General features: G+C 37.1%; 1 long non-coding RNA gene across 1 annotated transcript in view; it reads right to left on the bottom strand.

Moving 5' to 3' along the window:
- LOC149856360 (uncharacterized) overlaps positions 1-24,659 on the bottom strand; it is a 743,716-nt gene that overhangs the window by 580,596 nt on the left and 138,461 nt on the right. Inside the window, exon 2 of the long non-coding RNA XR_016444434.1 lies at positions 6,262-6,312. This is a non-coding gene — a long non-coding RNA (uncharacterized LOC149856360). The remainder of the gene's footprint in view (positions 1-6,261; positions 6,313-24,659) is intronic.

Genomic DNA, 24,659 nt, shown 5'->3' with positions numbered 1-24,659 from the left:
GTGAATAAGAATGAAAATTGATTTTTGTTACACTGTTTCATGCTACCAGAGAAAGGAGAGAAAGAGACTAGCTGTTGAACAAAAGTGTTGTGGAGCTGGAATGGTGGTATGTTTTCCAGTGTCAGGAGCTGTAAGGGAAGTGTGGAAAGGATGCAAGTAGCAGCTAAACGCATGGCAGAGGTTGTGTGACATGCATGTATTGTTTCTTTCTGTAACAAGAAGCCAAAGAGCAGGCTTAGGGAAGGTTCTATGCAGAAGCTCAACAGTATAGCAGACAGAGAAAGATAATGTAGCTCTAGAGGTAGTATTTTCACTTCTAATGAGGTTCTTTATCATCTTTAAATGTTAAAAACAACTCTTTCCATTGTCACACAACACAGCTGGTTAGGAAAAAGGGGCCTGGTCAGGAAAGGATTACTGAAGCTAGAGCTGTGTATTGTTGATAGGGGAGAACAGGAGCTGAGAGAGGAGCAAGAGCCTGTGTGTACATATGGAGTTCCCAAGCCACTCCAAAGTTGAAGCTGGATGCATACTGCAAAATGGAGGTTTTAGACAAAGAATGGATCACAAAGATGTTATTTCAATTACTGACTCCACCATTTGCACCACAGGCATTTCTCACATTTCCTTGGAAAGTTGGTAGGCCCATCTCTGGTTAAACCACAAATTACTTCATATAGGAGCTAAAAGAAGAGCTGTGTGTAATACCAGTTTTTCTATTTTACTTGTTTATCCTCTTTACCTGAAAAAAACTATAGATTTCTTTGGATTTCTTTGATTTCTTAAGCACAGACCTATGCAATACATTTCTAAATGACTTCTTATAAATCAGTGCAGTTGCATAACAACTCATCAAAACTCCCTAAGTGGCTTTGCCCCAGGGCCCAGCCCCACTTTGTTATGACCTCGCAATCCTGGGGTCTCCATGGAATCTGGCCCGGGACCCACGTGGACGGGTCATGTGTAGCTGGGTGGATGGGATGGGGCCACAGGTGGGTGGGGAGCAGCATCCAGCACTGGGGTGGGCAGGTGGGGCCAGGGCCAGCAGCCCCTGCCTGTAGAACCAGCACCCACTACAGGGACATGTGGGCAGCAGATTGCAGCTCTGCTCAGGTCTGGGCCCTGGCCCCATACTGTCACTGCTTTTTTACTCTCTCAATGTTTTACTCCCAACTTTATTCGTCTCTTCCATTGGACAAGGACAAAAAGAAATAAAGAATTAGAAAAGCACCCCCCACCCAAAAGAAAATCTGCTTATTTGCATTTCCTGTTTAACTATGTTAAAAAACAGAGTAAGAGAAAGCAGTGATATAGGCAACTTGTGGCGGGGGAAAAGCAGAAGAACAAAAAAGAAGAGGCCCATGCTGAAAAATATTAGAGGCAAGAGCATTTTTGTGGTATCTTTATCAGGTCAATTGTATAGCTGGAGAGTTGGTGGAAAAGCTTTTGAATTTTTTCAGTATAAAAAGGGTTTTTTTGTTCTTTTTCATTGCAAAGGGGGAAAAACTAAAAAAAATAAATAAAAGTTCTGTATATTCTGTTGAAAACTGTCATCATTTTATTTATATATATATATGTAGTAGCTTTATACATTAAGTCAGGCTGATGCTGAACTTTTTTTTAAGTGGAAAGTGTTTTATAGACTAAGTTTTCATTTGGTGCCATGCTTCCTTATTTTATTTATTTATTTATATGTCAAAATGCCGGTATGAGTAGGAGAGCAAGATTTCTAGCATACTTCCTACACACACACACATACACATGAACTTCAAATTTTCCAAGACTTACCCTCCCTACTTTTTAGCTTGTGTGGTTTTTCTAGTACTTAATTTACATATCAAAATTGATAAAAAACATGCTTCATTTTTCACTAACAGACCTATAATAAAACATGTGTTTCCAATGAGAAGCTGAAGCAGGGTAAGAATTTCTTATCAACAATTCAGAAATGTAACAATAGGTATGCATTATATACCATGCATTTACAATACTTGCCATTTAATCTGAAATGCCCATTATTTAAGTATTTATAGCAGTGAATTACTATAGCACAGTAGTCTGAATATTAATATGGTGCTTAAAGTACAAGACAGTTTTGTTATCAATACATTTGCCAACGATAAGTCATCTACAACTCAGAAAATCATAGAAATTAAAAATGCATTGGGAAATATATTTTTAAAAGCTACACAGCAAATCTACATAGTCATTTCCTTTAATTAACATTATGGATTAGTTGTTTTACACTATTACCAGGTGACATCAGCAGCAATCAAAACCTGTGTGATAATGGTGTCACACAAATAACTGAGAGAGGTATGTTTATAGATTGTGATAAACTGTTGCAGTTGCCAAAGCAGAAGAGAATAAAGAACTGAAAAGGTTAGGACTCTTCATTCTAAAAATGAGAAGACTTGTGGGGGAATGGGACTTGAGTAGGACTGAGGTGTGTAGGAGAATGAAGGATGTAGAAAAAATGAATAGGAAATAGTTAATAACTAAGTCCCAGAATACTAGAATTAACAGGTACCTATTGAAATTAGCAGAAGATAGATTTAAAACTATCAAGGGAAAGTATTTTTTGTGCAGTGTGTAGTTAGCTTATGAAATCCATTGCCATAGGAGCACACAGTATATATAGCCAGGTTCAAAAAGGGACTAGACAAATTTATGGATGATAGATCTATTAATAGCTCTTAAACAGAATAGACATATTTCCTCTGGAATCTTTAAGACAAGGATGGTGGATGCCAGGTTAAGTAATGACCAGGGGATACATTAATTTAGATATACATTGTTCAATGCTCTTCCTCTAAAACAGAGATGCTGTCTGCATAAGGCTGCACATGGCATAATGACAGTCTACGGTGTGCATTGCATGCGGTGCCGGCACCAGAAGAGCCCTGCATGCTGAACCCGAGACCAGTCCGGATTGGGTAGTAAGTGGGACCTGTTCTGGGCTTTCACTTGCAACTTTATTCCCTTTAATATTTTTACTGAAGATTTTGAATATGACTCTGCAGATGAGAGCTTAAACTGCAGAACTTTTGATTGACTTATGAGAAGATAGAACTGCTTCAACATCGTTAGGAAACAATTGCTAACACCAATGTTTAAAAGCTATTACAGTCAAAAGAAAAACAATTATATGCACTGTTTTTAAACTTTTACTGAATTCAAAAAAACAACTTTCATAATATCAATTTGATGCAAGTTAGCTGTTATCTCAATTATCTGCTCTTTGGGGCAGAGACCTCTAGCACAGAAAGATCTTAGACCATGACAGGGGCTCTTAGGTGTCATTGCTATATAAATAATACTAATCTTCAGGCAAGCATGTAAATAAGTGTGACAAGTGATTGAAGTTATGTTTCTAACTTTCTGTCATTTTACACTGGATATTTGTCTCATGACAGATTTTATATTCATAGTGCTGAGAAAGAAAGTTGCTATTTATTTATTGTTAGGATTGTGGCATCATGAAAAGCTTTTATGTTTTCAGATGTGAGAGGAAAATCTATCATATTGATCTTCACTAACTGAAGCTTTTCATCCTACTGTACACTCAGCAATCACTGTTTGAGCTCAGCACCCAATATGCCTAAATTTCAGTGTATCAGAAACTTTATCTCCAAGTTCTAAAATTATAATGTCAAAATCTAGCACTTTCACAATAAAAAGCTATGGCTGCCTATCATTGTTTGGTTATTATATGGTTCCTATGTAGCTAAAGCTATAATTTATAAGCTATATATTATGGCACAAAACTGTGACTCCCAATACATGGTCAATTACACCTTTGCCTTTGAACAGGCTTTTCATTTTGCTTGGAGTGCCCACACAAAATCCTGAGAAGCTGTCAGAGCACTAGTTTCCATATTTTATACAATATATACATATTCCTTGTTAGTGACATTTAATCAAAGCAAGAAGCACATTTCAGACTTGTGGTCTAATGTTCTCCTCACTTACATGAGTAGTTCTTACTCGCAAAAACCCTCCTGTTCATTTCCCTGGGACAAAATGCGTGAGTAAAGGCTGCAAGATGACCTGAGACACTTTCATACGTGTTCATATATTTTCATTCTCTCCTTACCAGTGTACTTTTTCCTCACTGTTTTTGGTTCATATTGATTTTGTCTTCCATCTGCTTTTTCAGTCACATTCCAACAGCTGCCCAACTTGAGCTAAACAAGAGTGACATTTCTGACCTAAGTTCACAAAGCTCCAAATTACTGTATCTCATGCAGATCTACACATTGAACTCATATCTGCCTCATAAAATTGTAAATCTGCTCTCCACTCCAAAGCTCTAGCTTTCTGGTCATTTAAGTTCTTAGAAGAAAGGAGTATCGTATTTGTTGGGTATTTAATGTTCTGTAGCTCTGCAGTAACTAATGGAAATCCTCTTCTCGGAAATTGAGTGGGGAAGACATTCCTGTACAGTATGTCATTTCCAGACAATGTTCTCTTAATTTTTTAATGCAACTATTATTTTGATTTATAATTGCACTGAAAGATTTTTTATTAATCCATTTTCAGGATATGTTCTTTGTTATTAGCAAATTCAGCTGTAACTCTTTAAAAGGAATATTTTACGTACATTTTTTATTACTGTGATGCATAATATAGTATGGTGAAACTGTGACCATGTACATTAATCAGAATTAGTATTGTGATGCTGGAATTGTCTGTATCACCTTGTTTAGTTGAGGTAGGAGATGTTCTTGAACTTGAGGGGATTTTCCTTTTCTTTTACCTTGCTCGAACTGGCATTACTGGTGTTTGTGGGTGATTGTGTCCTGTTGCACAGCAGTGCAGAACAAGTACTGCCTGAAAACCAAGCTAGAGTATGTATTTATGTTGTCATTTCTTTCAGCTTCTTTATTCTAGAGACCTTGTTAAATGGCAATGGTATTTATAACAGTCTTTGTAAATCTTACCTCTGTTTAATTACTCATCATAGTCCAGCCCTTCTCTCCGTAAGACAAAAAGTAATTTTGCCATTGATTGCAATGGAAGCAATATGGGGTGATGGTGAGGTGCATGCTTACCACAAAGACTTCCTTTTTCTTAAAAAAATGCTGTTTTATAGTTTTAAATTTAACTTTTAGTTGGATGAAATTTAATTTTACAGACATAAATCATTTGTAAACCCGACAGCTTCAGAAGTGTTTCAGTTGATCCTTTCCAGTCACAATTAGCAGATGAATTTGCTAATATTTGGTTATAATTGGGGATATTTTATATCTCAGTTTTTTCACTTAAATTCACGATGAAGAAAATCCTGGGCTTTTTTTTTTTTAATTTGACTTAAATAAAAACTGCTCATCTATAATTAGTATATCTCATGCTTAGCCACATTTTTATCTTACACTGTCAAGACCTGGTTCTTTAATAATTTTAAAGAAACCTCTGAAATTTGTTTTCGGATCCATGCTGCGATGACCTTGGCTATGTAAAAGGTTAAGTGTGTTTTCTGGATTGCAAACCTTTGCCTCCTAGGCATCATGTTATAAACACTGTCTACTTAGTTTATAATCATATCTTCTTGTATTCTTTTGTTTTAAAAAATATGCCATTCTCGTTTTTCCTTGTTGCTCCTGCTTTTCTTTAGGAAAGAACACTTTTTTCTGAAGTACATACACAGAATAAGTCGTATCAACAGCTGTATTACAAATAATGACCTTTGAACAAATAATGAACTTTCTTCATTTTCAGAAGTGTTTTAAACATGAATATCTCATACACATATATATTATAGATATAGCAACATAGTGCGCACACACACACACATATCAATATATATATTACAAAATAAATAAAAAATGTATTGAACCTAAGACCAAGGGAATGAGAATAACTCTCTGGCAGGGTGGTTAAGGGATACTCCTGGGATACTCCTGGGAGACAGGACAAAGGATGCAGGTCAAGGAAGGTCAGGACTGAATATCTTCTTTTCCCCTTTGGCACTATTATCTAGGACATAATATGCTACATCTTATTGCCAACATTGTTGCACATTTACCCTTTTCTTTGAAGGCTTCATTTTACCAGCGATACTGACTGTCAATATTACACTTCCACATGGTAGTAAATGACATGCATGTATGTGTGTGTGTGTATATGCACACATATACATGTCATTTACCACCATGTGAAAGTTTAATAGTGGCAATCAATAACAGTTCAGTATCTATCTATCTATCTATCTATCATACTTTCCAGATGTCAAAAATAAAGATCTTAGACACTACTTACCTTGCTTTCTGTATACTGCAAGATCTGTGACCATCCACTCATCCAGCAATTCTAAAGAAAAGAGAAAGTAAATACTTTCAGTGATTTTGTCAGCCACTGTATAGCTGCTAACCACTGAAGGTTTAGAATTCTCATTTTTACCATTAAAAAAGTACAGCAACAAGTTACTGGAGCTCTCTATAAAGTGTTTTACCATTTATCACATACTTTCCTTTAATCAAAAATACTGTGATGGATTTGGACAGCTCTGCAAGAAACCATCCATCACCCCATTACCCTCATTCTTTTTACTAATTAGGAACTCATCTGTCTAACTTTAGCTTGAGATACTAATACAGTTTTATCATTTCAGATTTAGCTAGCTATTTGGGGATCTAGTATTGCACACTTGGGCCTCTAAAACCCTTCATAACTGAAGCAAGAGTTTGGGGATTTTAAAGGACCACATGATTAAGGCCATTATTATTAATGTATGGCTCCATGTTTTTAATATGGTAATAGCACCCACAATTTCTAGGGGTTGATGGCTCATATATTTAAGATGCAATTCCTAGCCACCACAGAGAAGGTGAGACTGCTAACTATAATCTGAGTCAAAATGTATTATCTTAAATGAATTATGCTTCATAGGTCCATAAGGTATATAAATACTGTCAAACATTACTCAGCATAGAAGTTCAAAATATTATTCTATTTTAAAGAAAATATCTTCAGTAAAATAGTATACATAGAAGATAAAGAGAAATGGCAAAATATTAACAGATTCACCATAACAACAGTACAAGTTTCTTTTACTCTTTTCTGTTGCTTTAATTATATAATTTCAAGGAAAAGCATATTAGTAAAAGCCTCTTACACAGGCTTAACCTAGCTTGGATTTAGACGCTACAACACTTCTAATTTCTGTCTACTAAAAAAAAAAGCAAAACAACAGCTCCCACCCTTGAACAGAGAGTTGACAAGAAACACTTTTAAAATAACAACCAACATGGCAAGGCTACTTTTTTATTAACTTAAAGGAAGTGGAATAGCTACAACAAAGAATAGCACTTAAGAGTAAAATGCATTTGTATAAAATTCTCTGTTCTGAAGCAATTACAGCTTCATTTACAGCAGCTTGTTACCAAAGTAGTGCCAACAGTGCTTATTAATTAAAGGTGTTTTTTCATCCTTAGCCCCTTTGTGAAGGAAGTGAGAATTAGCCTACTGTTTCTTGGGAATTACAGTTTTCTAATCAATTTAAATATAGGGGTACTGGTTCTGCCACCTACTTGCCTTGCAAACATTCTCTTACATGTACTAGACATTTTGATGAGCCTCCATCATATTACACATACATTATGTTAAATATTTCTGTATAGATTTTGAATTATTTTGTATATCAATCAAAATCCTTGCTGGTGTTCTTTTAAAGTGACTTTACTCTTTGCTTTCAAACGAATGTGTTGTTTCACTTCCCCCAAAGAAGCTTGGTACATCAAGGAAAATAACATCAAGTGATAGTGGGTTCAAACATGTTTCTAATCTTTACAGCCCTTCAGTACTTACATTAAAAAAGTGAGGCATAATTTATTTCTGATGAAACAGAGATGCTCAGCTGTCTACTAATAGGATCCTCAGGGCAAAAGGGGTAGAAAAAGCACTGATGAAAAAAAAAGAGAAAGCTTCACCCTACTGTTTTTTTTCCCCTTATACTGGAAACAATACATTAATAATAGTGTTTATTCTGATTATCATTGATTTAGGATAAATTGTTCTCATTTACCAATAGAAAAATGAATTTCAGTGCCCAAGGGACTGCAAATATAAGACTATGCCAAAGGCTATGGTTGGAGAGATATTTACAGACCTATTCAGGACTCCTGGATTAATTCCAGTCATTGTTGATAGTAGGGAGGCTGATATTCTAATACTATTTAGCATTTTAATAATGCAAGTTGATGTTCCTTTCCTTGCCTCCTTACTTCCCATCCTGTTCTCTCTGTTACTGTTGTAAAATCTCTTTTTATCCTTGAAGGGTCACCTACATCAAGCTTTCCCTCTGCACTGAGAAACAACAGCACAGCCCTCTTTCATAGAGCAGCATACATTATGGTAGTGTTTATGTGAAATTCTTATTCAATTAGTCAGCAAAACCAAAGGAAAATGCAACAAATAACCTTAAAGTTGTATTCTGTCTTTTTGTGTTTAAAGCAATAGCATTTCTGAAAATGAAGTGTCATGTAAGCAAGTGGGATATGATTATTCCTCTATAAACACAGCATTTAAGTGCAGCATTAAAACTATTTTCAGTTCTTCAAAGTATTTTATTCTTATCATCCTCCCTAATTTTGAAAATAATGAAACAGACACTGCAGAACAGGTGCTAGAGTTGGAGGCATACAGAAAGGGCTCGAGGGTGGTATTGTATTTCCTCCCATGGAAGTATCACCATTTATTACCACTCATTAAAATTTAATTTCATACAGCATATTTAAAAGGTCATTCTTTAAATCTGAATATGGTAGTGGATATTACTTACTGGTTAACTGATTTGAAAATACAAATTTTCACAGATTTTCTGTTTTGAATTATATTAAAGATAAATCTAATTAATTCAAGTTTTAACACTGAGAACAGTTTATTCACTTGAATCAGCAGGGGCTCTTTTGTTTTTACCTTAATAAAGTTAAACCTTTTGTTAAGGATTTTTAATACTGTTTTTTACAGCAGCAAAATTATGCTTTGTGCTCACTGACTTCTCTCTGTTAACTGCCTTATGAGAGGTAGTACTTTTCTGTGTAGGCAGTCCTTGGACTTATGACACAATTGGTTCCTGAAAACCACGTCTTAAGTTGAAATGTTGTAACTCAGAACCAATTTTCCCATAGGATGCAATGTTATAAATGGGAGATTGGTTCCTGAACCTAGGCCCCATACCCTATTTTCACCAAAAATAACCCAGAATGTTGTACTCAATCAATTATAGATGAGTAATATAGCTACATTAATGTATTTATATTGTAAATAGCAATCATATTGATTCAGAAGAACTTCTTCAAGGTGACTTTGCTGGAGTTTTTGAAGGGTTCTTGGCTGGACTTTTTGAAGGGTTCTTGGCTGGAGTCTTCCCAGGAGTCTTGGCTGCAGGTTTTTTGGAGTCTTGTCTGCTTTCTTAAAGAAAGTGTCCAAGGATATTTGAACAGATGTTCTCCAAGGAGATGGGCAACACATCAGATCAAACATTGTAAAGCTGAAACTGATGTCGGAAAGTTGAAACAGGATGTCAATTTATAAATGTTGTAAGTGCAAAACATTGTAACTCGAAATGCTATAAATCGAGGACTGCCTGTACTGAATTTTTTCACATAGCATGCTGCTGTTTATCTTGAGTAGAAGTCATGAACTAAGTATGCAAAACACAACATAAGAAGTGGGTGCCTAAATAAGGTTCCTAAGTCCATATTAAGTAAAGGGTTCAATCCAAAGGATCCAGCAGGTTGCCCTGAAATCAGTTCTAGGAAGTATAGGGTCCATAGTGGGAAGCACTTTCTAATATTTTCTTCTGGAGGTGTAGACCATCAGTGCTTCTTAAAGAAGTTATTAGTCTAACCAACAAGCATACTGGTTTTACAACTTTTGGGAATAAGGGGCTATCTATCATGACTGACATATACAAGGTCAAACAGAAGATCTGCTGCCAAGGAATGTCACCCAAGTCTCTTGGTTCCTTGTTTGAAGCCGCATCTACTGAAACATGCTGCCACTAGAATATTCTTTTAAACTCCTTATCACATATTTCTTAAATTTCAGGAAGTCAATTTTCCCACATATACCAAAAAAAAGTTTTTATTTTGTCTTTCAGCTACAAAGTATTGTGGACTCTTATTGGCGATTACTAATGATGATTAATTTAGAGTAATATCAGGCTAGAGTTCTAACCACTTGGCCCAAAATTTGGATGACTTTTTATGCCAGTGTTAATAGATTCAGAATAATATGACAATAGAGTGAAAAAAAAGGGCATAAAAGATAACACACATTATTTGGGGGGAAAAAATAAAGCCTAAGGGAGATGTGGTAGTCAAGAAGGTGACTATTGAAGAGATTGGGACAAATCTTGCTCATCTAGGAAAGACACAGGGATAAATTAGGAGCTCTGTACCATTATTATCATACACATACATACCAGCATGTAATCTTGAATTACATATTTACACAAAGAGTTACATAATTCATAAATACTTAAAAAATAATTCTCTGAGCTACAGCATGATATCTAAGGAAAATACATCTCAAAGTTCTATACAATACAACAAGAATGTTTTTGTTCTGTCACTTTGGAAGTAATGCAGGTTATTCACACCCACACTTTCAGATCCTTTTAAATGTTCATTTTGCATAATTTTAAAAAGGAAACACAACCAAGATTGGTGGGAATAGCATTGAGGAGGGCTGAAAAGTCTATAGAAAGAGCATGCCAAATCTCTGAGTGGCTGGAAAATGACAGCAAATCTGGCCCAAAATGGTGGGCAAATTGCACGATATTGTCATATTTCTTATAGGAAAAAAATGAAGAAAATTGCCGGAAAATACAGAAAAACTGTATAAAAATGTTCAACAATTGTAGACATGCTTCCATTTCATCCAATATTTTATTTATTATTGTTATCTTTAAATATGACACATGATGGACCTAGCCACTGTGCAATTGTTCCATTTACACAGTTAGCAAGTATAAATTCTGCTTTCAGCTTTGCTCTTTGATCCTTATGCAGACTCTCTGCGATTGATGTCAGAGACAGAAGAGCTTGGAAGTCAGAATAAGGGGACCAGAGCAACACAACGGCATACATGAAAAGTAACCTGAATCCGCAATATGAACAAATACATTTCTGGTTCTTAAGAGCCTGAAAAATGTATGTTCCAATAGAAAATAGCCCACCATTGAAGCAAAATGCCCTCTCTACCCCTCATCCTCAGCACTTCTTGAATTTCAAAAGAAGAGGGGAGTGCTACAGAGATAAAAGAGTAGAAAAATGCAAAAATATAGGAGTCCCATTTTCAAATATGGACACCGTTATAGCCGGGTTCTTAACCTGGGGTCGAAGGACTGCCAAGCGGTTTGTGGATAGATTTCAGGGGGTCCATGATCTTGGATGGAAAAAAAAATTACATCTTTATTTTCGCTAACCTCTAACTGAAATTTAGCATTTCCTTCAATTATGAATGCAAAATGAATGTATTTTGATAACTGTATTTCAATACAATTGGTTTCCTTTGTAATCCTATGTATTTTATTTTATGCATTTAAAAACATTATTCTGACAAGTGGTCCATAGGCTTCACCAGACTGCCAAAGGGGTCCATGGCACAAAAAAGGTTAAGAACCTCTGCTTTACAGGATATTCATATCATATATTTAGATTTTTAATATGGAATGCACTGGTAGTCATAGGTAATTATTTCATGCAAATAAACTAACGGAAAAAGAATATTTTTAAGGGTGCCATGAGCAGCAGTTCTATGATGTTTTCACCTTATTTTTCATCAGTAATTCTATTTACTGTATACTTTCCATATCCCATTCCAAAGACAAAAGGCCAGTTCCAAAAGAGTACCTGTGTATCTAATGTAGTGCTTCACTGGAATTTCGGATTGTAAGTTCAAAGCAGTGATATTGAAAACACCAAGTTTGCTGGACCCTGACACTGGAGGTGTGTAAACTCCATTTGGCTAGCTTCATTTTAAATATAAATTCCCTCAGCTACCAACAGTCATGTCTCTAAACATACCCACAAGTATTCCAGTTTTCAAGGGCTGAGTTGATCAGTGCCTCACTCATGCCTAGCTAGAATCCAATAACTAGGCATTTTGTCACTTAGGTAAACTTATGGGTTTCATTCAGCAGTTATTCTTAGGACATGCCTATTGTATGCTGCCAGAATTGGGCTCTACGCAAAATACAGCTGCCGCTTTCTTTTTAACATATAGTCATCAGAGCCAAAGGATGTGGTGATATGGTTGCATCCCCCCTTACATGTAATATCTTCCTAATAAAACTCAGACTGGGGAAGTGAGAAACCTAGGTTAGTTCATTCCTTTCTTTGGGTATGGGGGACTCCAACCCCCCCAATTCCCAACAGAATGCTCTGTCCTTTGCTCCTCCAGGCCCTGCTCCCAGCACAGTTTCTTTGTTTACATTTGGGTGGATTTGGGTGAATGAAGTCCCCTCCTTTTAAGATTCTTGTCAGAGTCTCTTTGCTCGACTAGCCCTGGTTCTCTCCAGTCACTCTGGATCCTTGTCTGTCAGCTCTGTCTCAGTTCTCCTACCTGCTTCTTCCTCACCCTTCTTGTATTATGTTTCAGTTTCTTTGTCTAAATAGTGGCAAGCTCTTCCATATACTGGCTACCAGCCTTACAGCCTCCATTTACCTCTCTGGCTCTTGCTTTAGCTTTAGTAGGTTTCTACTGAGAAGGTGTAAATAGAAGGTTTGTTTAACAGATTATACATTGGCCAAATTTGGAGAGTTTCATAGAGATGGTAAAATTCAAATCCCTGACCCAAAGAGTATCTCTCTCATTCAGCAAATTTCAGGTATCGTCATATTGATTATAGAGCTTCTGAGTGAAAAGCCTTCAGAGTTACTCAAAGTGGGTGAAAAAACACCATTTTCTTTAGTATTATTCAGCTGACCCCTCCCACAAAAAAAGAAATAAATAAATTGAACCAGATGCATGGTATAGAATATTTCAAAGTGAAAAATGGCAGTCTAAACAGCTTAACACTAGCTCTCACCTATAATATTGGTACTTAATGCATCTGGATATAAAACTGATGTCACTGAATGTGTCATATTAAGCACACGTACTTACAAGTAGAATCCGAAAATTTTCTTCATCTTTTCTTCCAATTCTGACCATCTCATTCTTTTTTATTTTTTACTGCTCAGTCCCTCATTCCTTCATTTCTTGTGAGCTGCTAAACAGCACACTCATAGACAATAATCTTTAATATACTAATCAATTTTTGTTAACTGATTGATTGGATTTCTTATGATTAGAATAAAATGAAATATCCCCAGGTTTATGTAATTCTTGCTGATAATATACCAGGCAGTCATCCACATTCCTAGTGAACAGCATAGGCTACAGCCACATCAAAAGGAATGGAAAGAAGGATTAGTCTTAACATCCATAGGAAAAAAAATGATGAGAGCAGAGAAGTAGGGGTATCCTAAAAAAATGTGGATTTGAAACATTCTGAACTCCCTTGAGGCATTAGTAGGACAACTTCTTACACCAGCCTTCTGCTCCATTCAGCTTTTGCAGACATGTAAAAAAATGAATTAATGAGCATAACAGTTAGCGGGACTTGGGGAGAGTAGAGTGAATGGATAACAGGGTATTTAGCAAGTCATACTCCTGACAATAGCTTTGAGGGGTAGGCAACAAAGGTTACAAAAATCAGGAAGCAGAGGGGCAAACCCTTGCCAGTTCTATTTCAGATAAGCAGAACCAAGGTAGTATTTGTAGGCACTATACCTCCTGTGTGGAATAGAGCTCTTTAGGGACTTTCAACATTAGTACAAACAGGCTAGGTAAGAGCTGGCGGTGGGGTGAAACGGGAAGAATGCCTTGCATTCAAAAGCTTGTCTAACTTTACCACAGCTATGCCATTGGTCCAATAAAAGTTATCACCCCCCCACCCAAAAAATAAAGTATTGTCCCTGTCATAATTCCTGGACCATCATGCCTACAACATCATCCTAACACTACCTTAGCTGGAAGGAAAATTTCTTCACCATTTACTCTCTCTAGTGGTACCCTGCATTCAGCCTGGGATTCAAGCCAGGTATGGAGCTGGACTGGAACTCAGGGAGGAAAGAGAGTCCAGCTGCATCCAGGATTTCTGTAGTGAAAAAGCAGTATGCTGGAACGGAGCCAGATTATTACAGAAAGTAGCTGTTTCCCAACTAAGACATTTAGGGCATCTATGCATGTGCTCTGGGATGGGTTTTAATTACAGTGACTCTGAGAGGTGCATCACAAAAAGACCATGTCCTGTTGCTACTGCACATTAGTGCCAGCTACTTCGCATTTATGTAGTACCTTATATTAGAGGTACTACACTTAATGTGCCGTAGCAATGGCGCATTAATACACATGTAGATGTGCCCCTTGGCTACTACTTTTCTGGTAAAGGTTAGTAACTATTCTAGTTAGAGAATGTCATCTACACACTGTTAAATAGATGCAATACCACGACTCTTATATTTCTGATAAAAGGAAGTGCTTGAAATGACCAGAACATTAACCCAAACAATTGAACTGAATTTGAATTTAATCATTGGTGATAATCTGTCAAAAGTCTAGCTAGCCTTCATTTATTTTAACTGTTTTATAAATTTCTATCATAGGAAGACAGAATAAAACCATTGGGTACCTATACATCAACAGTGATGATGCTCCAACGTGCTGTAATTACTTGATTAATCAAGTCTGCTGGAGCATGGTAACTACTGTGGTCCAGCAGACTCCAGCATCTCATGTATCAGAATCATTGTGCTTAAAAATGATGGTGGGGATGCTTTAACTAAAGCTCATTCGATGAGCTTTAGTTAAAGCACCCACACTGATATTTTTAAATGCGGGCACACTGATACATGAGACACTTTGAGCTCTTTAATTAGAGTGGCTCTTGGAGTCACTCTAAATAAAGCGCCCCTCCCACACTCCCAGAGAACATGTATAAACCCCCCTTTGTCTACTGCTATGAAATGAATGCATGTAAAGGATATATTCAACATTATTCAACTGCTGCAGGAAGGCAGTTTCAAATGCAAGATCCAGAACCCATGAGAAATGTTTTCCACCATGAGGAAAGTAGCCTTTGTTTTCATAAGTTGTTATCCTGCTTAGCAGAAATCAAGAATTACATTAAAGTGAAAAAAATGTTTGAGGAGACATCTCACTGAAGACAATTTGCAAACTGCAAGTTTTGGCTTAAATTCAGAGAGACCTCCAAATATTTGAATAGTTTTCTGAACTGAACTCCAAGCTCTACAAGTCTGATTGCCATTTGGTATGAGGCGGTAGAGGCAAGCAATAACTTTTGAAAATAAAGATGTTAATCTTCTCCAAGGATCCACTAATAGAGATGGATGAAAACTGAAATAAATCTATTTAATACATGACAGAATCATGTGTTGTTAAATAATATTTGACTAATTCTAATGCTCAGCAGGAGTTAAATGCTCAGTCCTGATCCAGAAGATCAGGGCCTTTACAAATGCTGTGGGAATCTGTCATTTTCTGTTCTGCAATTTAAAGGAAATCAATGAAATTTTCAAGTTCAGAATCTTGCCCTTAGGAAATTGTTCTTATCAGTCTATAAAGGGCCATAAAATATTGTATCATATGAATAATAATGCCAATAGTAGGATAAATAATATTGTTTCTAAATTAATCTTTTCCATAAGGCATCCACAGTTTTTTCAAGGTACTTGTTCTCTCTATTGGCAGGGTTTCAAAGGCAGTGATTCAGCCTCCAGGGTGGAAAGATGCCCTGGCAATTGCTCTAAAAACACATTTTAACAATCTTCTCCTTATCTACAAAACAGCAAAGCTGCGTGAAAATTGTGGGGTCCCTGAATTTTGCCATTCAAACCATTTCCTGGTCACTTTTCTATTATCTTCATAAATTCTTTACAGTGCATGCATATTTTTTTTCTGAATAGGCCCTTTTTAACCAGGGCATCTGCTTAGACAGAGTATATGAGTAGGAAGCAATAATCTAGACGATGGAAACAAAATGTCCTTTAAGATGCAGTTTGCAAACTCACCCTTGTTTGCTGTCTATTGCCGATTTTTAAATAATGCACAAATCAACTCCAGTACTATGGAAATAATCAACACAGGATCAAAACCTGGAGCTTCTACTAGAGCACAAATCAAAAGCTGCTGGAATCCAACAGCTGGAGCCTGTCTCATTATTTCAGTGTGCTTTGATGTGCTTTTCAGCCAAGTATCCTAGAGAATTACTTGTAGATATTTCTATCTACAAATTCTACATTGCTTATACATTATAGCTTCCAACAGAGATAAATACTGTAACTGAGTTCTCATTTTCAAAATAGAAATTTCTTTTTCTTATATCTTCTATTAAGCACAAAATCCTGTAAATAGCAGAATTGAAAATCAGCTGCAACTAATAAAGGAATCAAGTTAGTTATTGACTCTGAGCTGCTAGTTTCCATTAGATTATCCATCATATGTTTATTGTATGATCAACTGCCTAATTAATTTCGTACTGGTGTATTTAGACAGAATACTGTATGTTTCAATGGGGTTTTACTATAATCCTGCACCTGCGGCCTCAGAGATTTAGACAGCTCTCCATCATAAGTTTATACTGTGTCTATAATGACTTCAGCTGGAGCATGGTTCCAGCTATTCAGTCTTTTGAAATATAGAGGTATTTAATTTCTGAGGCACTAGAAATTTGCATCTGTGGTTATGTTTCTTTGGACTTTAATCAGATCAAAGTCACTGAGAGATATTAAGAGAGTTAGATACAATATTTTGCTCAGACAGTTTTAGTGGATAAATCAGACGCTGTTTTGATTTTCCCTGCTTATCTGTTAATATGAACAGATGCAATCATGCTATTGTATAATGAATGTTGATTGCCAACAGTATTTGGTTTTGCAACCATTCTGTAGTGATAATTAAAGATAACTTGATATCCTATATAGTTATAATTAAAGACTGCTTTGTGTGTTATATTGTATAAATAAATATCATAGAATATGAGCAGATTCTGTGTCTCTCATTATGCATTCCATAATTTATGGAGACTAAGTCACAAAAGTCTTGTCACAGAAATGTTCAGATGCAAAGGGCAATCTTCATTCCAGCCTAAAACTTGTGTTATTTATTCTTTTTGGGTTTGTGGCACTTGTATTCAGCCATGGCTTTGTTCTTAACACTATACTGAACTATTGCTTACAACTTCATATACTAAAGGGGCATCTAAGAAATGGGATGTGTAGAGTAATACTGGAACCACCAAATTAGGTGCCAGTGGGCACATCTACACATGCCATTAATGTGCAGCAATAAACTGCGGAGCTTATTCTCCACAGTTTATTGTTCATGGGAAGCTCCTGGGTGCATGTTTTATACGTGTGCCCAGACCGAAGCACATTGAGCCGGGTCACAGCAGCCACAGCTGGCAGCAGGCCAGGGGGGTCAGCCTTCCCATCTGGGGCTGCTCTGACTGGGCTCAATGTGCTGCGGAGGGGTTGGCTGGGGCACAAGGGTGCTTCTGAATGGGGCTAGCCGGCAGGCAGCCCACACTGAAGCACCCTCATGCTCCAGCCAGCCAGGTCAGCGGCTACACATATGCTACCGGACATGAAAAAAATCTGCAGCAGTATTTACAAGTCCTACCCTGCTATGGAGTTCATTAGTTTCCTGGGCCCTAATAGGGATGCATGGGTAGATGCTACAATGTTTATTGCACAGTCAATTAGTCAAATGTGCAGTAAAGGTCTTGTGTAGATGTTCCCAGTTATACCTAAGCTCAGTGAAGGCCATAGAAGTCTTTAATTAGCTTTTCACTAGACCCATGCCCTCTGCTTTTAAGAGACAAATTCTTTTTCTACATTACCTTGGGCAAAATTCTGATTTCAGGCACAGCCATGAGAATCTGCTTTGCCTTAACTGTTTTGTCCCATAACCACTGGATTACTCTTCAGTGATACTCCTGAACAACCCCATTCTTCTGGTACTCCCTTCCTTCACTGGAAGAAAGAGGAATCCAACAGCTGGAGCCTGTCTCATTATTTCAGTGTGCTTTGATGTGCTTTTCAGCCAAGTATCCTAGAGAATTACTTGCAGATATGTCTATCTACAAATAATCTATGGCAGGGGTCGGGCTTGATGATCTGCTCAGGTCCCTTCCGACCCTACCAACTATGAAACTATAAATAAACTACCTCAAATCTTTACAGTGCACAGAATAACCCCCACCTTTAATTTCCAGCCAGTCTAACTGTCCAATGGATGATATAAAAGGAGACAGCTACAGCTCCTCATCTCTTGGCTCTGTTTCTCCACTTGTGCATGAAGCATGTGCACAGTGGCTCCTACATTTTCCTTGGAGATGCAAACATTGCAGAGTATTGATGGCTCATGGGAGGGTTGAGAATTTACTCCCTATTACTCTTTTATGGAGATGTATTAGACCAACCCCCAATTTAGACTTTTGTGTTTAACAGTCAGACCTAATTGCCAGGTTATGAAAGTTTTGCTTTTGCATTACAGGGCATGGATCCGAACTGCCAGTATAATGCTCAACCTCTAAAGAGTTATGCATCTGCATCCAGAACGCCTACTTTTGCAAGCCAGGGTCCATGTTTACACCATTTCTAAAATAAATCTTGACTGAATCTTGAGCCCTGCTGTAATACAAAAAGCATGCCATAGCTAATTTCTTACAGGGAAAGACAGATGCAGGTAGAAAGATTATGTGCTGCTGCTTTTATCACTCGAGTTCTGTTCTTCACAACTACTTTTAATCATAATTCAACAGTTAACCTAGCTAGCCTCTAAGATCACTGGTCAGTATACTCTAGCAGATGAACCTATTATAGGAATAAATGAAAGGACTTGCATTGCAGCAATTTTTCCTGTTTTAGAAACGATGTGTGGCATGCATTGAAACTTGCCAATTAAATTATGTTCTTGTTGATGTGAGCCTTTGGCTGTTGAGTGTGCTGTAAGAACTGCCAACATCTTCCCTATAAGATAACAAATTCAGATGTAGTAGATCTTTGATAATTTCAAGCTGATAATTATTTCTATTTCCCACTACCAGACAGAAAGATACTGTGCTTCTGATGTATTTCCATTGTATTTTATTTTATGTTACAGAAAGGTATCGGTTTCTTCAAACATAGAATCTCAGAAAGCATTTTTGCTGACATTCTTCTTGTGACTTTTCATGCCAATTTATAAAGTTACATGTTGAGGAAGTGCTATGATACCATCAACTTCCTAGAGGAGCTACCTTGTAAGCCTTGATTAGTTCATAGGAGAACAAAGTCCCTAACTAGTTACTGACAGTTGCAGTTTTAGGACTAGAACTAGGTCAAGTTTATTACCTACATCAATTCTTTTATGTAGCATGGCAAAGACAAAAAAGGATTTTTATAAAAAAAAATAAAGCCGAATTGGACTGGAAGTCCAAGTCTATGATGGTTATAAAAGGGCCTTTCCGCTCTGGAATGGAAATGCCACATGATTTTTGAATTACTAAAAACTAGGTTAGAGGCATATAGGTGCCATCTCCATCTACTATTAAAGGTTTCAGTATTGTAGTAAGTCTTTTTTGTGGAACTAAGTTATGAATGAAGTTAAGAATAAGGTGTTCTCTAATGTTATCTTTGGGGCCATAGGCTACTATATATCTTTAGGGACAAGAAGAAGATTAGTAATGGAAGGGGAGATATTTGAAAAAACTTCTGTTGAACTTTTCTAAATGTTGAGATTTCTCCAGACAAGAGGACATATTTGCTGCCTCCTCCTCTTGGGAAAATGATGTTAATTGATATTTATAGAAAATTTTGGATATCATTTTAGATCCAAAGTGTCCATACCACTTGACTTGAGTCTACAAATATTTCTCTGGAGAACCCATGAGTATTCTGTGAGATTGCTGACATTTTCTACTCTAACCTATTTTATTTAACATTTCAGTAATGGTCAGTGCTGTGTCACTTGTTCATTTCAGAATCAGAAGATCCAGATACCAGTGACCACTACACCTAAGGGACAAGGACAGAGAAAATGTATCCAATCTTTTCTGAATTTCAAGATAGATTTGGTTCAAGATTTGAGATATTTCAAGAAGCTTCTGACTTTACATGTACTGAAGTTGCTCATCCTTACCCATGATCTTTATTTTTGCAGACAGTTTAGAAATATTTACAAGTACAGAGACTTTCAAATTCTTTTCTCCTGCCATTTTTCTTGCCCAGAACTTCAGAAACGTCAAAACTGAAAGGCTTAGTTTACTTCACTGCTGAAGCAAACTAATGAACTCTGAATTACTAAATGTACTGAGAGAAGAAAGTGGTCACTTTTTTATTTGGCCATGCAAACAGAAATAGTGTTGTTTGGTGAAGAGGATGTCTGACAAATGTATAAAAAAAAATGAGGAAGTGGAGTTTGAAGTGGTAGATAAGAGATTGAACTTAGCAAGATAAAGAGAGAATTATTAAGTAAACAGTAATGTAGTCTTATTATATTTATTAAACTAATCCCTAAATTTGTGATGTTTTGGGATAAATTGTAACTTGGAGCATAGCCTTTACAGGGCGTTGATTTACAAGCTGATGCTACCCAAAAGGCATTGCAAATCACAAACACTATTGAATCTGTTTCCATTCCTGCTTCCTCTTTGCTCTACTGCCAATGCATGACAAAAAAGGCTCCAAACCATATGACTAAATCAGTAAAATATGAAACATCCAGGCTTTGTTGAATGTCACACCATAGAGAACAGATTCTAAAGTATAAAATGTGTCTTGTACATTCTGAATCAATTATATCAGTATTGTGATCTGGTGGGGATAGGTAGGGGCTATAGGATCTCCTGCCCAGATGGTTTAGGTTCCAAACTTCTTGCAGGCCATTATGGAGAAGGAACTTCTCATGTTGTCCTCCACATAAATAATGCAGACACCTTCCTCCCTTCCAAGTAAAGCTCCTCTATGCTCCTAGATATAATTACTGGAGGCTCTGCCATTTCTAGTTTTAAAAAAGCAGAAGTCCTGCTGCCCACCAGTTCAAGCAGTGCACGCTGTCCTTACAGGCATGCTCTTCTTCCTGACTCTGTTTCCAAAAGGCACCTTTTGACAGCTCTGGGCCCCTACTTCTTTGCTCCATGAAGAAGAGCCTTGTGAAAGATGGAGAAGTTTGACAGAAGTGCTGGGACTGTTTGCATATAGAAGAGGAGAATAGAGAAAGCATGAATGTAGGTTGGGTGTCAGCATTTCCACATCTGCTGGACATCTAGTGGCTTTCTTTCACAGACCATTCTGCACCACAGTGGGAAAGAAGACCTAGAGCTGCCAAAAATTTTCTTCCTTCTTCAAATGTCCTCCATTTCCTTCCTGGTCATGGAAATATGTCAGTGCCAGAGCTGGGGAAAAGTTTGGTCTGACATTGACTTCACCCAAACAAAGAGATGATAGTTGTTTAAAATAATGGCATTATTCATCAAAATTGTTTCATCCAAGAGACAGTGAAAAGAAACTGAAACATTTTATTTCACTATTTTAAAAACAACAAGTTCCATTTTTTCATTTTGAAATGATGCAGTATTTAGCTTAGCATTAAGCATTATTTTAAAAGGGTAATGATAGGGTAAATTTAGATAAATCTTTCATTCCAGGCCAAATCCAATAGTATTTTGGATGCAAAGCATTATGCTGCTGCTGTTTCTCAGGGAAAAATTATTTTGTGTTAATTGCAAACAAAAACGTTTGTCTCTCTTTTTCATCCAGGAAACCAAATGCATGAGTTACTCATACAGCTCTGCTTATATATGGTGTAGATAGAGATGGATGACAGAATGAGTTCCAGTGTGGCAGGTACTACATATTAAGTAATGTATGAGTGAGACATCTGTGTACCAACAAAAGTACTATTTTCTACGACTGTATGACTAATCAGTCATTATAGGTAGACTAAGGAGCTGGAGAGCAAGAACATACTTTAAGGTCTGGGTAGCCTTGAAAGGGGGCGAAAGAGTTTTTCCTTTCTTCTGTTAAGCAGATAGTTCAGTTCAGAGTCTAACCCATTATAATGACAATAGGAGTGGTGCTCTGTGCTCTCCTGAAATACACTATTTTACTCATCATGATTAACTAATTCATGGCTTTGACTTTATCTACTCGGGAGCCAGATTACTGTTTTATAAAACTAGGCAGCCCCTTTTAAGAAGGCAGATTCTAGGAAGCACCTGAAGGAGGATATCAAACACACACCCCACACTAGAGTACAAACATGAGTCAGTGTAGAAAAGGGCAATTTTTTTTGTGCTCCACCTGCATATCACAGATACTGGAAAAGACCTTCCAATAGATAATAAATAAAGCATAGGGACTATTGGTTAGAGAACCTAAAAAATTATTCTTGTTCTTGTTACACATCTCTGCTGCACTTAGTAAATATTTGGGTGATGCATTTGTTGCCAGGGTTTTTGGCGAAGAACATCACACATAAATCACTTGTCCCCCCTCCCTTGTATTTTTCACAAAAAGCTTGGAATCTGTCCTGTGGAAGCCATCAGCACTCCAGATGGGTCAGTTAGCCTTGCCAGCAGTCTTGCTCACTACCCCAACATAATTTTATAGCCTTATGTTTAAACATTATGCAGCGAATATGACTTCTTATTCAAAATAATAATGACATATGGCACTGCTTTAATAACTCTACCATGGTGGAGAGGAGGAGGGGATGGGGTGATTTTTTTTTTAACATAGGGTTATGTAAATGTAGCAGCTACTAGAAATGGACAGTGAACACTAATGAATCTTTACTGAGGATGACCTACTCAAAATGGAAAACTTCCAGTGTGACATTCTGTTTAAATGGGCTAAATGATGTGATATCAGTCACAGAAGTTTAAAGGTCTGATGAGATGACAAAACATTATTAATTCAGTATCTCTTTAAATGTAAAAAGTATGGCCACGGGGGTCTTTTTTTGCCTATCAGAATATCTAATTGTGGATTAATCCTTCACAACCCTCTTATACCATTTAGGAGTTTCTTTCTGAAAAAGAAAAATCATTGCTAGTTGAGTAATATATCATTTACTGCTACTATTAAGGGAAGGGGGGTGGGAAGGACCAGAAAAGAAACCTTTGCAGAAGACCGAGAGAATAATGACATTTGACTTATTTCCTGTTGCTATGGGATTATCAAAGAAAAGAGAATGGTAGAAATTTAATTTTTTATTACTGTATTACTCCCTGTAAAATAGTGTTATCCTGCCATTCTAAAATCATTTATCTATTTTTAGAGAACTAACAGACAGATCTGTAATTAAGCTGAAAACAGGTTATACTGCCACTTACTATGAACTAAGATGGTTGTATGACCACATCAAATGAAAGCACAGGGCATTAGCGGTGCTCAGATTCTTGCTTTGCATTGCTATATGGAAACACACATACATACACACACTCAAGTATTCGTTGTTTTTTACTTTATGTGTATTCCTTCAATGGATCTATTCAAGAAGAGAGTTTTAGAAACTGCATCTACAAGGTGAGGCATGCTCATAACTACTCAGAGGAGGCACTACTCCATTCAAAGGAGTCTTGAAGGTATCTGACACAGTAGACCATCATGTATGGAAGTTTATGCCTCTCTGAATGAGTCAGTCTCTAAAGTACTACCCTGCTGTGCATTCTGGATAATTCAATGTATCCAGTGGATTCTTTCCAACACATATCAGTCCAGTTCTGCAGCTCTTCCCAATTGAGGAGAACTTTCACATAGTGGTAGGCCCTTTAAATTCACAACCAGTGTCTATGTCTATAAATAAGAAGTGAAATATGCAAAACCAGAGCACATCCCGCTTAACCATCAAGGCTATGAAGACTAAAAGGCACTAATAGAAGGCACAATAGTATTTAGGGGTGCTTGAATAAAAAACAGATTTACTATTGTTAACTTAGCATCACTGGTCTCATTGTACATGTCTCATGTAAAGAGTGTAAAAAACCCCATGTATTTCAGTGTCAGAAAGCAAGAAACAATGGGCACCTATATATGTGCAGTGAAGCTGCTATGACAGAGCAAACTCAATTAATCGAGTCTGCTGGAACGTGGCAATGACGGTGCTCCGGCAGACTCCAGAGAAACGTGTATCAGAATCCCCATGCTGGCATACTTTAACTATGAGTTTTAGTTAAAGTGCCCTTAGCACCACTTTCCAGCACAGGGATGCTAATACACATGACACACCAGGCACTTTAGTTACAGTGGCTTTCAAAGCTGCTCTAATCAAACTCCCTCCACCATACTCCTGAAGCATGTGTATAAACACTCAATGTGACCATATTCTTTGCTTAAGTATACTTCTTTTGTGCCATGGAAGTAGTACAGAGGGAGAAGCAACTATCTATATAATAGGCCTGTGTGAAGCAGCTAGTATTCACTTTGGATTCAGATTTGGCCAATTTGGGGGACAGTGATTCAATCTGGTGATTTGAATCACTGTCCTGAATCGATTTGGCCAAATCTGATTCAGAAATCTGGCTGCTGCCGAATCAGCTGAATCTCTGTATCACACAGGCCCCATCCCCTGGACACTCTCAGTGGCTGCCCTGCCTGCCT

The sequence above is a fragment of the Crocodylus siamensis genome, chromosome 10, assembly GCF_052110815.1.
Source record: "Crocodylus siamensis isolate JL-2025a chromosome 10, ASM5211081v1, whole genome shotgun sequence".
NCBI classification, from domain to species: domain Eukaryota; kingdom Metazoa; phylum Chordata; order Crocodylia; family Crocodylidae; genus Crocodylus; species Crocodylus siamensis.
The sequence above is the reverse complement of the archived record's forward strand: the minus strand, read 5'-3'. Positions and strand labels throughout refer to the sequence as shown.